Source organism: Engraulis encrasicolus, chromosome 6, assembly GCF_034702125.1.
Source record: "Engraulis encrasicolus isolate BLACKSEA-1 chromosome 6, IST_EnEncr_1.0, whole genome shotgun sequence".
Lineage (NCBI taxonomy): Eukaryota > Metazoa > Chordata > Actinopteri > Clupeiformes > Engraulidae > Engraulis > Engraulis encrasicolus.
Genome location: NC_085862.1, coordinates 21,454,495 through 21,468,326, shown reverse-complemented (window position 1 = coordinate 21,468,326; position 13,832 = coordinate 21,454,495). Strand labels below are relative to the sequence as shown.

The window sequence follows — 13,832 nt, the reverse complement described above, 5'->3', positions numbered from 1 at the left end:
CACAGAGCTGGTAGCCGAGTGCCGAGAGGCTGGTTGGACGGCCAATATCTTTCCTGTGGAGGTGGGCTGCAGGGGGTTTATTGGAAGTTCCATCCAGCGCTTTATCAGGAGGATGGGGGATACCGGCCCAAAGCTGAAGAGGGCAACCAAGGAATTGGCAGAAGAAGCTGAAAGAGCCAGCTTCTGGCTATGGCTGAGAAGGAGGGACAGGTCATGGGGGAAAGAGGGGTCCTAAGGGTAGCTGCAGGGGGCGGCAGGGAGACGTCCCTGCCGTTGCTCCACCACCCTGAGATGTTCCGGGATCAATGGAGCGAAACATCAAATGAGAGGTGGCTCCCGGCTGACGACCCTGCAGCTACCTTACTGGCACCGGCAGAGGTGCGTCAGGCGGAAACGCCATGCAGGTACCCGTACCTGTGCTATCATCTATGCTAGCCAGAAGGATGACGAACTACCAGCTCCAGAACAACTACATTGACACCAACTACCAGAAGGCAGGAGTGTTGGGGTTCCCAGGATAAGTAGAGTACTCCACAATGATCTGGGGCTAGATCAAGAGGGCTAAGAGGGACAAGACAGACCTGCACGTCTTCTGGCTTGACCTTGCCAACGCATATGGATCAGTCCCACACCAGCTGATCAACTACGCCATGGAGTTCTTCCACATGACCCCTTGCATCAGAAGCGTGGTCGAAGGTTATTTTAGCAACCTGCAGATGTGCTTCTCCGCCCAGGACTTCACTACTGAATGGCAACAGCTCTAAGTCGGAATAGCGATCGTGTGTGCCATTTCGCCTACACTGTTTGTAGCAGTATTTGAGATAATTCTCTTCAATGCAAGGCAAATGGGAGGAGGAATCAAACTACCAACTGGCCAGAGGCTTCCCTCGCTAACGAGCTATGTGGGCGACGTCACCACCCTCTATTTTAAGTGTATCGTATCGGCCGATGCGCGTTTGCAGTGCACCGTCTGCAAATCAGGCAGACTTCCCGTTACCCTTGATGGTCATGGAAGAAATACTCATTTACTTTCTGAGATGACCCTGATGAAGGCATAAGCCAATACCGGTCTAATTCTAAAAGTTTTGTATGACGTTCAGTGTGTGTGACAATGGTTGACAATGGGACCGCCGTGCAAACCTCACCCGGTGTGCATTAACTAACACTGAAGGCTGATGATAGAGCACCTCACCTCACATGAACCAGTGGACTCACACCAATGGCCCGCTCAAGCCATGATTCAGAACGTCCAGGAAGACCCGCATTCTCAACCTGACAGGTCAACCACAACGCACTAAGCGATCCAAGTCAAGACTGCTCTCTGTCACTGTCCCTCAGTGGTGGAACAAACTCCCAGAGGCAGCAAGACAAGCACGTTCATACTCCTCTCTTTTGTGACTATTTACTGGACTAATGGTTGAGCTGGCCCAGTCCCGGGGTAGACTCTCTGGCATGTTGTGCATGTCTGTAAATGTACTTAAAAAAATACCAACCCTACTTGGTGTCTGCACTTACTGTTCTGTGTGTATCCTTTGTACTTTGTATCTGCAAGTGTTGTAGGCTATGATTATGACCTCAGTTGTAAGTTGCTTTGGTTGAAAAGCGTCTGCCAAATGCAATGTAATGCAATAATCTCTAAGAACTGCTTGCCATTTTCTTTTTCTTAACTCATTTTACCTCCAAATGTACCATATACCCATTAAAATAATTTCAAACACATTCCTTCAGTACTTCATTCATGATGCCTTTATGGTAGTGTATTGTATTCAATATACAGGGTTTAATGTAGTGCTTTATGATTTTGTGGTTTATGATGTTAACGTTTACTGGTATGTTGTGTTGAACATTTCAGCAATGGTTTTAGAAATTTTAAATAGCAGAAATTTGTTAGCAACTTACTAGCATTACTTTCTAAAGTAGTAAGCAAGCGTGTGTAGGAAATATTATTTGAAATAACATTGCACAGAAAATGTTGTAAATGTCAAGGTCCTTTAATGTTAAATTGATTGCACTAATGGTTATATGTACATTATAAACTATATAGGTGTATGGACTTACTTTCCAAATTCATGAATTGTGTAACATGTTCAACTTCAAGTCATTTCAAAATCTGCTCTTCTGATTATTTCCGTGAACCCTGACCACCATCATATCCTGCCGTATATAACAACAAATACAGCTAGCTAGTACCTCACAACTCATACAAACCTACTCTAACATAAAACCATTACACCATCCTGATCGACATTTAACAATAGAGTGAGACCACCACATTCAGCCAATAATCTTAACCAGAGCGTCTTAAAAAAGCAAGGTAGAGGGAATACCTTGATGCAGGGCATTTAAGCCATGGATGCGGGTGCGAGAGAGCGCTGGTCATTCACTCCCCACACCCACACGCTTTTCCTACTGGTATAAACCAGTAGGCCACAGCTGCCCAACCAAGGCATTTCGAACCTTTAGATCACTCTGCAAGTTTACTGGTTCTACAAAACTTAATAATTTCACCAAACTAGGATCACTTGCAGCAATGCAATTGTTGTGTAATACACCACATACAGTAACTTACCTACTGCTACAACACACCAGAGCTGGGCAAATGAATAGCAATGTTCCAAACCACTTAAAATAAAACAACTTGATCCTGTAATCAACAACAGAGCAGATCACCACATTCAGCCAATAATCTTAACCAGAGCGTTTTAAAAAAGCAAGGTAGAGGGAATACCTTGATGCAGGGCATTTAAGCCATGGATGCGATGTAAGAGAGCGCTGGTCATTCACTCCCCACACCCACACGCTTTTCCTACTGGTATAAACCAATAGGCCACAGCTGCCCAATCAAGGCATTTCGTGCCTTTAGATCACTCTGCAAGTTTACTGGTTCTACGAAACTTAATAATTTAACCAAACTAGGATCAATTGCAGCAATGCAATTGTTGTGTAATACACCACATACAGTACCTGCTGCTACAACACACCGGAGCTGGGCAACTGAATAGCAATGCTCCAAACCACTTAAAATAAAACAACTTGATCCTGTAATCAACAACAGAGCAGATCACCACATTCAGCCAATAATCTTAACCAGAGCGTTTTAAAAAAGCAAGGTAGAGGGAATGCCTTGATGCAGGGCATTTAAGCCATGGATGCGGGTGCGAGAGAGCGCTGGTCATTCACTCCCCACACCCACACGCTTTTCCTACTGGTATAAACCAGTAGGCCACAGCTGCCCAACCAAGGCATTTTGAACCTCAGATCGCTCTGCAAGTTTATTGGTCCTTCCAATCACAGGCAATCATGAATCAGCAGTGTGTGCTAAGTGGGTACTTTGGTTTAGAGTGTGTGAATCTAGTATGGTAAAAACAAGTGTGTGTGTTTGCATGTGTTATTGAGTGCTTGTCAGATATAGATTCATAGTCAGAATATTGAAATGTATATTCATTAACTTACCTGCTGGGCGAGATCATTAGTGACTATCCATTGAAGTCATAACAATTAAGTCAGGGAATTAGGAGCCATAAGGATGCAAATACCTCCTAAAGAGGATTTGTTATGTTATTTTTCAGTTAGTCAGCAGATTATATAAATGTTACTCGCTAATTTTGTTGCTGAAATGTTCAAGATGGGTTATTAAGGGTGATATTGGGGCAAGAGTAGTGTTCTGTGTGTATTAGACAGAATTGTGTGGCGCATGCAAAATTATATTATTTATTAAATGTATTAAATATTTCACGTCTATTTTGATCAGTGATTTCAGATTAAGAATTTTATGTTTTTGTTATATGTTAATGTCTTTGAGTGAGACAAGATATTGACAAGATTATCAGACTCACACAATGAAAGCAGACAGGCTTTAGGGACTTACCTGCTCAACCACAACAATCAATATCACAAATGCAATAAAAGTGAAGGTGGTGTGAAGACATTCAGGGCTGTAGGTGGGTAGGGTGCAGTATGATGCAGATGGGTAGGGTGCCATATTAAGTATGCACGTGATGTGAATAATTGCTTGTGCGTGTGTGTGTGTGTGAGTGAGTGAGTGAGTGCAGTATGATGCAGATGGGTAGGGTGCCATATTAAGTATGCATGTGATGTGAATAATTGTGTGTGTGTGTGTGTGTGTGTGTGTGTGTGTGTGTGTGTGTGTGTGTGTGTGTGTGTGTGTGTGTGTGTGTGTGTGTGTGTGAGAGAGAAAGAGAGAGAGAGAGACAGAGAGACAGAGAGACAGAGAGCTGTAGGTGGGTGAGGTGTAATAGGTGCTGTGGGTCGGGAGGGTATGGTATGATATATGTGTCGTGTGAAGAGGGATTTTAAATATTGAGAGTTGTAGGTGTGTAGAGTGTAGTAAGAGCTGTGGGTGGTTAGGGTGCAGTAAGACCTGTGGGATTTAATGCATTCAGGGTTGTGGATGGAAGGGTTTAGTAAGATCTACATGAGTGGCGTGGAGACAGTAAGGGTTTGAAGGGCTTGCGCACATAGGCTCCGACAAAGTGCTGCGCACTGCTCGGCAAAAATTCAATTCAATTGTTTTCAATAGAACCCCGCACACTGGCGCCGATGTCCGCGGACATTCGCCGATGTCGGATAGCAATTAGAGCAGTGTTTCTCAAACTTTTTCAGACCGAGGACCACTTTGTCCCCTCAGAATATGTTTAGGGTTAGGGTGAACTGAATTAGCTAATTTGACACTGCTAATTTCGATGCAGATCACTTATTTTCTTATCCACATTCACAAGCCTGTCTTATTGTAATTAAATGCTATGTCTAGCTTTGTAATAATGTTGCAAATAAAGCTTACTCCTAGCTTGTCTTGGTAAAATAGAAATCCCCTCGAGGACCACCTGAGCTCTGTCACGGACCACTAGTGGTCCCCGGACCACACTTTGAGAATCACTGAATTAGAGACAAGTTCTATTTTGTCGGCGCCGCCCATTGACTTTCAATGCTATGTTCGTGTGAAACTGGGTTTGGGGGTACGAATTATGTCGGAAAGCGAAAGTGCACCGCAGTGTTGTCGGAGCCAATATTTAAGTCTTCAGAGAGTGGGTAGAGTGTACTGTAGTATGATGTACAGTATGTGGTGGTGCATGGGAGGAACAGGACTGGGATAGGGGATGAGGCACATGTGAGAAGGGTGTTGGGCCAGTGTGTGTGTGTCTGTGTGTGTGTCAGAGAGAGAGAGAGAGAGAGAGAGAGAGAGAGAGAGAGAGAGAGAGAGAGAGAGAGAGAGAGCAAAAGAGTGGCAGAGAGCTGTATAGACAGAGAGAGATAGAAAGTCAAGTGTGTGTGTGTATGTGTGTTAGAGAGAGAGAGAGAGAGAGAGAGAAAGAGAGACATGTCGAGAGAGAGAGAGCGAGAGAGAGAGTGAGAGAAAGAGAGAGAGAGAGAAAGAGAGCGAAAGAGTCAGGTGTGTGTGTGTGTGTGTGTGTGTGTGTGTGTGTGTGTGTGTGTGTGTGTGTGTGTGTGTGTGTGTGTGTGTGTGTGAGAGAGAGAGAGCGAGAGAGCAAGAGAGGGGCAGACAGCGGTATAGACACAGAGAGAGACAAAGAGTCAGGTGAGTGTGTGTGTGTGTGTGTGTGTGTGTGTGTGTGTGTGTGTGTGTGTGTGTGTGTGTGTGTGTGTGTGTGCGCGTGAGTGAGTGAGGAAAGAGAGAGGCGGACAGTCAGAAGAGAGCAAGAATGTCAGTCGTGTGTGTGTCTGTGAGAGTGAGAGAGTGGGAGAGAGAGAGAAAGAGAGAAAGAGAGAGAGAGAGAGAGAGAGAGAGAGAGAGAAAGAGAGAGCGGGAGAGGCAGAGAGCGGTATAGACAGAGAGAGAGCGACAGAGAGTCAGGTGTGTGTGTGAGGAGAGATAGGAGGCGGACAGTCTGGATTGTGAAAGTTCTACCAGGTATTCCTTCTGCCTGTGCAGCTGACTTACTATAGGTTATTTCCAGGGCTCTAAATGAACTTCTTTCGTCACAAGTCAAAATGGCAAGTATATGAGTGATTCTCTAATTCGCCTACACTTTTAAGTCCGTGGATTTTATTTGGCAATTCCACTAACTATTAACTGCATCCAATGATGTTTTGGACATTAGAAAACATTTATCTTTCATATAATACAGAAAGTGTAGACATAGCATTATTTCCCTCAGCAAGAATGAATATTTAATACTGGTTTTGGGTGTTTTCATGCCGTCCTGTTTTCCAAATGTCAGATTCAGTCTTCATATTAGCATGTAAAGAAACTTGTTTTGCCCAAGACGATTGCAAATGTTGATTCACAGTAATCATCACAATATGACAAAACTGTCAGAAAGACCACTGTCCTTTCCATTATACATGAAATTTGCCATTTTGTGTGTGTCCACGAAAACTGTGTTAACCGTGTCACGGTCTGAAACCTCCTCCATAAATCAGTAATGGTTTGGTCTTAGGCCATACGAATAACATCACGTGATGTCATAACCTCTTTGGCAGGATACGGGAAGACTTTTTGGTAAATTTTGAGCTCCATCCTTCCATAATTTAATCCATTCTTTTTCATGTTCTCATAGCGGGAAAATTGCCTGTCAACTGTGTTATCAACATATTCATAAGAATCTGAATTAGAAATCACATGTAGAAAAACACAGATAAAGCATACAGACACATGAATTGATTAAGGTGTTGTGGTGGAACTTCTGAGGTCCTCAGTTAGCACAACACCATAAACATGGCTGAAATGTCAACGGTGTTACCGTCAATGGTGTTACAATTAAGTATGACAGTCAGGGTTGCCAGATGAGGCTGATGATTTCCAGCCCAAAAAATGATCAAAATCCGCCCTAAGAACCCACCCAATTCTATTGATTTATATGGCAGTGGGAAGGTTTTTCTGATAGATGCCATTTTTACCCGCACACGGCCATCCTAAGCAGCCCAATTGGGCGGGAACCAGCCCAATCTGGCAACACTGATGACAGTTGAGGAGGAGTATGTTTTTGCCAATTTATATCCATATTGACAGACAAACAAACAAAATAATTTGTGTTCTAGGGAGATGGGTTTGTCAGCTCAGTTTTTTTCTCCTAAAAAAGTGCCGACTTGTTCCCCTGCACTGTTGACCGTAACACAGTTGAGTAACACCGTTGACTGTTTTGAAAGTGTTTTTGCGCTATTGATCCCTTATGTGTTGGAAAAATCCTATGAACATACACTAGGGATTATCTCTGGAGAAGGAAGTCTTGTGTAAGGAGGGTGACTATATTCAAATCAGACGTTACAGGGATTTATGATGAAAAATGTGTCAGTCTGTATCACAGTGACTCATAAAATCCTACTAATGAAGCTCAACAATCACATTTTCTATATCAGTTGCACAGATTAATGACAACATTACTGCTAAGGGACATAAGCACTTTCAAACATATATTGTTTCAACTCTGTAGTATTTTTATATATGTTTGAAATGACATAGTATTTGTCCATAACACTGTTGACAAAATAATTAAGCAAATGTTCGCTTTCATTCAAGTATGTATCAAATGATTTAAGATTAAGCTTGGCAATTTGTTTGTTTGGAAACTTAAATATATACACTATGTAAACATCTAGGTCATTTAGTTGAAAAAAAATACTGATAATTGACATTTTGCTTTTGCCAAAAGCGTAGGGGAATCGTAGAATCACTCATATGTTAATCTTACTATCCAAACACACACTCACTAATGAGTCAAAGTGGCTTGTAAGTTGTTTTTTTCTACCAGCCAAACTGTAATTTCACCAGCATTTGGCCAGATGGCTGGTGTTAATTTAGAACCCTGGTTATTTCACAAATTAAGTCTTAGCTCATCAGCCTGCTTGAGGGGGTGTGGCAATTAGGACCAAGGGGTCAATGAATTGTCCGAGCAAATCCTTTATGTGGCAGCAGTTTCACTTTCTAAACCCAGGATGTCCGCCCTTTAGATGAGTGTGGGCATTTCAAATGTTTTGCTGTCCGACTCAGTGGTTGTCATATCATCATTTTTTAAACCACCAAGCCACATAGCAATCTTAATCTACATTTGGTACACAGTTTGAGGAAATATTTATATTCACAATCAACAGTATCTTAATTGTGGGATAACTTTGGAAAACGCACAATTTCACTTTGAAAACCACAACACAGACGTTTCCTTGCTATTACATGTGGCTTGAGGACAAATGTGATTTTAAGACAGCCAGAGGACAAACAAGCATTGGTTTAAAAAAAAAAAAAAGCTTAATGCAGCACTTACAGTAGGTTGCACTGTCCACATATCAGGGAAGACCTGGGGCTCTGATGAACTTCTGTCTGCTTTGCCCCCTGCAATACAACTCAGCATTAAATAGATCCTGGAAGCAACTCAAACAGCAGCATGTAATACTGACTCATGACAGCTAAATCTCTGAAGTATGATGAATTTCTGAAATGTCACACACACACACACACACACACACACACACACACACACACACACACACACACACACACACACACACACACACACACACACACACACACACACACACACACTGACCTTCAAACAAACTGGCCTACACATACTCCATGGTGCATATTATAATAGTACTAACATGAGAGACAAATTAGTTGGCTATAATAGAAGTCTTTTTTCTGCCCGCTCTGTCAAATTAAAAAGGAAAACTCCATTAAGACACATGTACATCAAACAACAACATGCTGCAAGAAAGCCACCTGCTGCAGGAGAAAGTTCTTCTCTTTTTCGAATTACAGATTCAGTGGCCTCTGGCGCCACCCTGAGGTTACACATGAACACAGCACCAAACCAGTCTGGCAGTCTCAATCCCATTTCAAACACGTGATCTGAAAATAACACCTGTTTTTTCTCTTACTTTCTTTTCATTATTTTGGATGTCTAGTTAGCTGTAGCAAAGTGGTGTTCTGACGGCTATATGCAACTAAAACATTTTGACCATTTAAAAAAAATACACTGGATTGACAGTTTAAAATTTCTGTTTCATATTGATGGGTCTACTATACTCTTTACTTTTACTTTACATTGCAGCCATGGAGTGTACCTTACTCTAAATTAATCAACTATAAATAAAGGCACTCATCAAGGTATTACTGGTCTCCCATAACAGTGCAGTCCAGTGTCATTAACAGGTCATAGTAAGGTGTCGTTCCCACATGGCTGGATATTTTTAAATGCAGATTTTTTTTTCCTCCTGTCAACATGTGGATAAATATGAAAACTTCATTGTAACAGGTGCATTTTAGCCCTCTAAATGGGATAGTTTTAAAGCAGGATTTTTGGCCATTTTGTTTTTTAAAACTCTGCTTACATGGAAACAGAAGGCCAAAACCAATGTAAACAGGAAAAAAAGTATCCACAATTAAAAATATCCGGCTATGTGGAAACAGCACCTACTGTAAGAGTCAGCCAGCAGACTGACAGTCAGAAATTACAATCTCCAGATCTGCCACTACACAGCTATTACACAGTAGGCACTGAGCACAGTAATAAATAACATGGTAGAAAAATTAGTGGCCTATAATAGGAGTCCCGCTTTCTATAAATAAAAGGCATACTCCATTAAGAGACATGTCCATTAAACAACAACATGCTGCAAGAAAGCCACCTGCTGCAGGAGAAAGTTCTTCTCTTTTTCCTGTTAGATTCAGTGGCCTCTGGCGCCACCCTGAGGTTACACATGAACACAGCACCAAACCAATCTGGCAGTCTCAATCCCATTTCAAACATGTGAACTGAAAATAACACCTGGTATTTCTCTCTTACCTTCTTTTCTTTATTTTGAATGTTTAGTTAGCAGTAGCTTAGTGGAGTTCTGACTGCTATATGCAACCAAAACATTTTAACCATTAAAAAAATACACCAGGTACTGGATACTGAACTGGTGTATGAGTTTCAGGTTAATGGGTCTCCTGTATTCTATGGGCTGCTGTCATTAGAAAAAGATTACCTGTACATCATGCATTACTTACATATATTGCCTTAAGTCTGGTTTCCTTGAGTACCATTGGCAGTCACATACATATGTTTACTGAGACTGTTTCCTGAATGTTTACTAACACCACTCCTGACTGTGGTGTGGAACATACAGGTTACAGTTGTTTAATTGAAATACAAATTCAAGATTATTTCTGATGACTCCATAATTTGCATTAATCCAACTACTGAGATTAATGTTCCTCTCCCGCTTTTCAGCAACCCCCATATCATGAATTTTAAATGATGCATACAATTAATTACACGCATTTATACTCGTGCTGTATGTCACAACCACTTGCTCCTGAGTGGCCGCAGCATGTTGCTGCCACTCGCGAACCGGTGGTTGTGACATGTAATAAATGGATTCATATCACAAAACTCAACTCATTCTCTTCAGATGAAGAGAACAGTAAGCTACAATAGAAATCCAAAATAATACAACCTGGAATATAGCCCACGGCTTCAGCACTAATGTTACAATTTCCCAAGCCATGTATCACTCTGTGTTTCTAAGAGGTCAATGGCTGGTTTAAATTGAGGTGGTGGTGGGGTTACGGAAATGCAAAATATTTAATACAATTGATCAGATTTGTATTCTTGAAATAAATGATATAAGTCCGCAACACTGTTAATGTTTCCAATGATTAAATCATTGGGAGCATTAACAGTGTTGCGGACTTCTATCATTTATTTCAGTTATTCTATTTTGTCCAGCACCTGTACCACTGATGTGCGCGCATTCGCTACCTTCTTGAACAGATTTGTATTCTTATCAGTTTCCACAAGACAGGAAAATGCAAAATGCAGTCATGAGTACATACCGTCGTTAATTACAGCTGTCTTCACTCGTCAATTTAACTTCGTGCTCTGCCTCTTGCTTACTCCGACCTGCGACAGAAATTTTCATCGAAAGATTAATGACGTTGTACAAGAACCTTACAGCATAAACACTCTTTCAAATTGGACCTCTTACCAATAACAACTACTGTTAAAACGTCTTACCGCCCATATCGAACATGAAAACGCACATGTTTGTCAAGGGCAATCTCGCTAAAGCAGCGGGCCATGAGGCCGCGCGTGTCCACTGCCTGACGCAAACCTGGGGAAACGGCCTTTAGCCAAAGTATTTGCGAAAGTGGTTGTTACCCTATTATTAAGTATCGTCATAAATAGATGAAGACTACGAACTATTGTTAAAATTGCCTCGCTATGGCAGGGCAACTCTGGGTTTCAAATACCTAGGCACGTGTAGTCCTTCCATTGACACGTGCAATTTATACAGCCATCAAATTATACAAACACTTGGAATATACACGCTACAATAACTAGTAAATTGAGTGTAAAAAAAACTTAAGTTTGGTTAATCTCCAACTAAATTGTCAATTAGGCACCAATTTACCAACCTTTCTTCATCTTCTACCGTCGAAAGCACCGAGCAGACCAACAGGCCGCATGGTCGTTCGTATGGAAATGCGTCATCATTACGCATGGTTAAATAACGAAGCGCGAGGACCTCTACACGGCCCAATGTTGCACACATGTCATTAATTTGTAAATTGTTATGCGTTAGATGTGTCATAACGAATATATTACAACAGATAGACGGCTAATAACTACACCTTCAGTCGGTTCGACAAGCACTCGATTTTGGCGTAAATTGAAATTAACATGATAGATTCCAGTTACATAGACAATTTTATCCAGTTGTAGAATTGCCATTTTTACGTTACCCACTGTATTCCTGAACTATCAAATAGGCATGTAGTAATTAAGTACCTTATGTAAGTAAGTTATAACTACGAAATATGACGAAAATGTGTCAGGCATGTAAAGCGCTAACCTCACATGTCGCCACCGAACGGTGTCAACACCAAGCAAGACTTGACCAAATAAAACCTAACAAACAAACGTAAGCTACAGTCTTAACTTGTTTTAACCTGCTTGTAGTCTTGCAAACATGCAGTCTCCGTCAGATGAACAAATTGAAGGAAATCTTCCGAGTGGATTAAGGCAACTCTCCTGCACCATGGCTCGCGAAGACGCCACAGAGGAGAGTGTGGACGCACGCAGAGGCCACGTGGTCTTTGAAAGGTCAACCAATTGTCTGACAGAGGGGGAACTGTTATCCGTAGCTGCATTTTTTGAATAATATGTTATTCATTTGTTGTGTTTTTTGTGACAGTTAAGTTTTTCTTTTTCTTACTTTAATGAAACGGCATGATGGACAATAGTGAGACCACCTATCCAATATGCAAACGTAGGCCTATGCTGGGTCATGATGTCAGAATCAACTTCATGACTAAATGGGACTTGGCCAGGCTTTATTGTCCTGGCTATGTTAGGCCCGTTCATTCAACAAGTCCCTCGCTGTAAGGCAAATGTTACGAAGTAAAACGGCATTTATTCACTCTGAGCTAGCCACGATAACAGACAACTTTCCACAATTCACCGTTATCCCAGCTGTCACTTGAATTTAAATCTATACTAAAGCTGATTACACTAGAGTTGGCGATGAATCCATCTAAAGTAGCAGCCATGGTGATTATTGATAGGCAGTTGTTGTTTGGAGCAGGAGGTTGTAGGATTGAATCCCTGTTACCAGTAGAATGGAGGTGTGTGGCTCTGTCTCTCTACACGTTCATGCCATGGTTAAGTGCCTAATCCCACACTGCTCCAGGGGCTGCAACCAACACCCTGCTCCTAAGTAACTGTAAGTCACTTTGGACATAGCCTAAGCATCAGCTGCTGTAAATGTTCTGTAACATAATGGTATTGGTGCTGGTGAAGTGTTAAAAAGTGAGGACATTTAGATATTCCACATACAGCAGAAGAGAAAAAAAATGTAATAAACTGTCAATAACAGTTAAACATTGCATGTTCTAAATGATGAGGGCTACTTCAAAATGAAATGTGTTACTGGAAATAAATGTGTTATTGTTATGATGGTTATGTCTGTAGAGTTCAGACAAAGCTTTTTGATTTCAAAATTAAAAATATCTATCTGCTCAATGGTACCAGTGCTGCCTGATAGTTATTACAGTAAGCCTGATAGTTACCTACTGTATGTACCATACAGTTTACTGGCTCTATTGTTTTAAATTGTTTGTGTATTAAAAAAAGTATCAAGGCACATACCCACACCTAACTGTACAGAGTTAAGCAATACTCCCAGGAAATGGGAAGGTCCAGGCAGGTTTGATTGGGTAGCAAAGCTCAGGGGCATAATACTACAAAGCTGGTTCAAATAAATTAAGGTTAAGTTAAGAGGCAAATAATCTAATACAAGAGCTTTTCTTAAGAAAATGAGGACTCCAGGCTCTTCTATTAGATGATTTAACTCTTAACTTATGTTAATGATAGAAGTCTGCAACACTGTTAATGCTCCCTGTTGAAACAACAGTGTAGTGCAAATAAAACAACTGGGAGCATTAACAGTGTTGCGGACTTCTATCATTTACTTCAGTCACTTTATTTTGTCCAGCACTTGTGCCACTGATGTGCGCGCATTCTCTACCTTCTTTAAAAGGAGGCCCGGTTATGAAGACTGCAATCCTTAAAAGATACATTAGTATCAATTATAGTAAATTGATGTGAAAAACTTGTTTGTTTCTTCGTTTTCGAAAATTAGATTAAAATTGTTTCATACGTTAAGTTAACCTTAACTTATCCTGAACCAGCTTTGTATTATAGGCCCCAGATCTTGTACATTTTGTGTGTGTGTGTGTGTGTGTGTGTGTGTGTGTGTGTGTGTGTAACCACCTGTGGTGTCTTGCCAGGGTGTGACATGCTTTTCAATGACGTTCAAACAACGCCACCACAGCCCAGGTCAATGACCCCTGAGTGTGCTTAAGAGCC

At 41.4% G+C, this 13,832-nt stretch overlaps 1 long non-coding RNA gene across 1 annotated transcript in view; it reads right to left on the bottom strand.

The window, feature by feature from the left end:
- The window catches only part of LOC134450259 (uncharacterized), an 81,777-nt gene extending 70,908 nt beyond the window's left edge, over positions 1–10,869 (bottom strand). Inside the window, exons 1-2 of the long non-coding RNA XR_010035051.1 lie at positions 10,799–10,869; positions 8,241–8,308 (exon numbers count right to left, since the gene is read on the bottom strand). This is a non-coding gene — a long non-coding RNA (uncharacterized LOC134450259). The remainder of the gene's footprint in view (positions 1–8,240; positions 8,309–10,798) is intronic.
- Between the last annotated feature and the right edge of the window lie 2,963 nt (positions 10,870–13,832).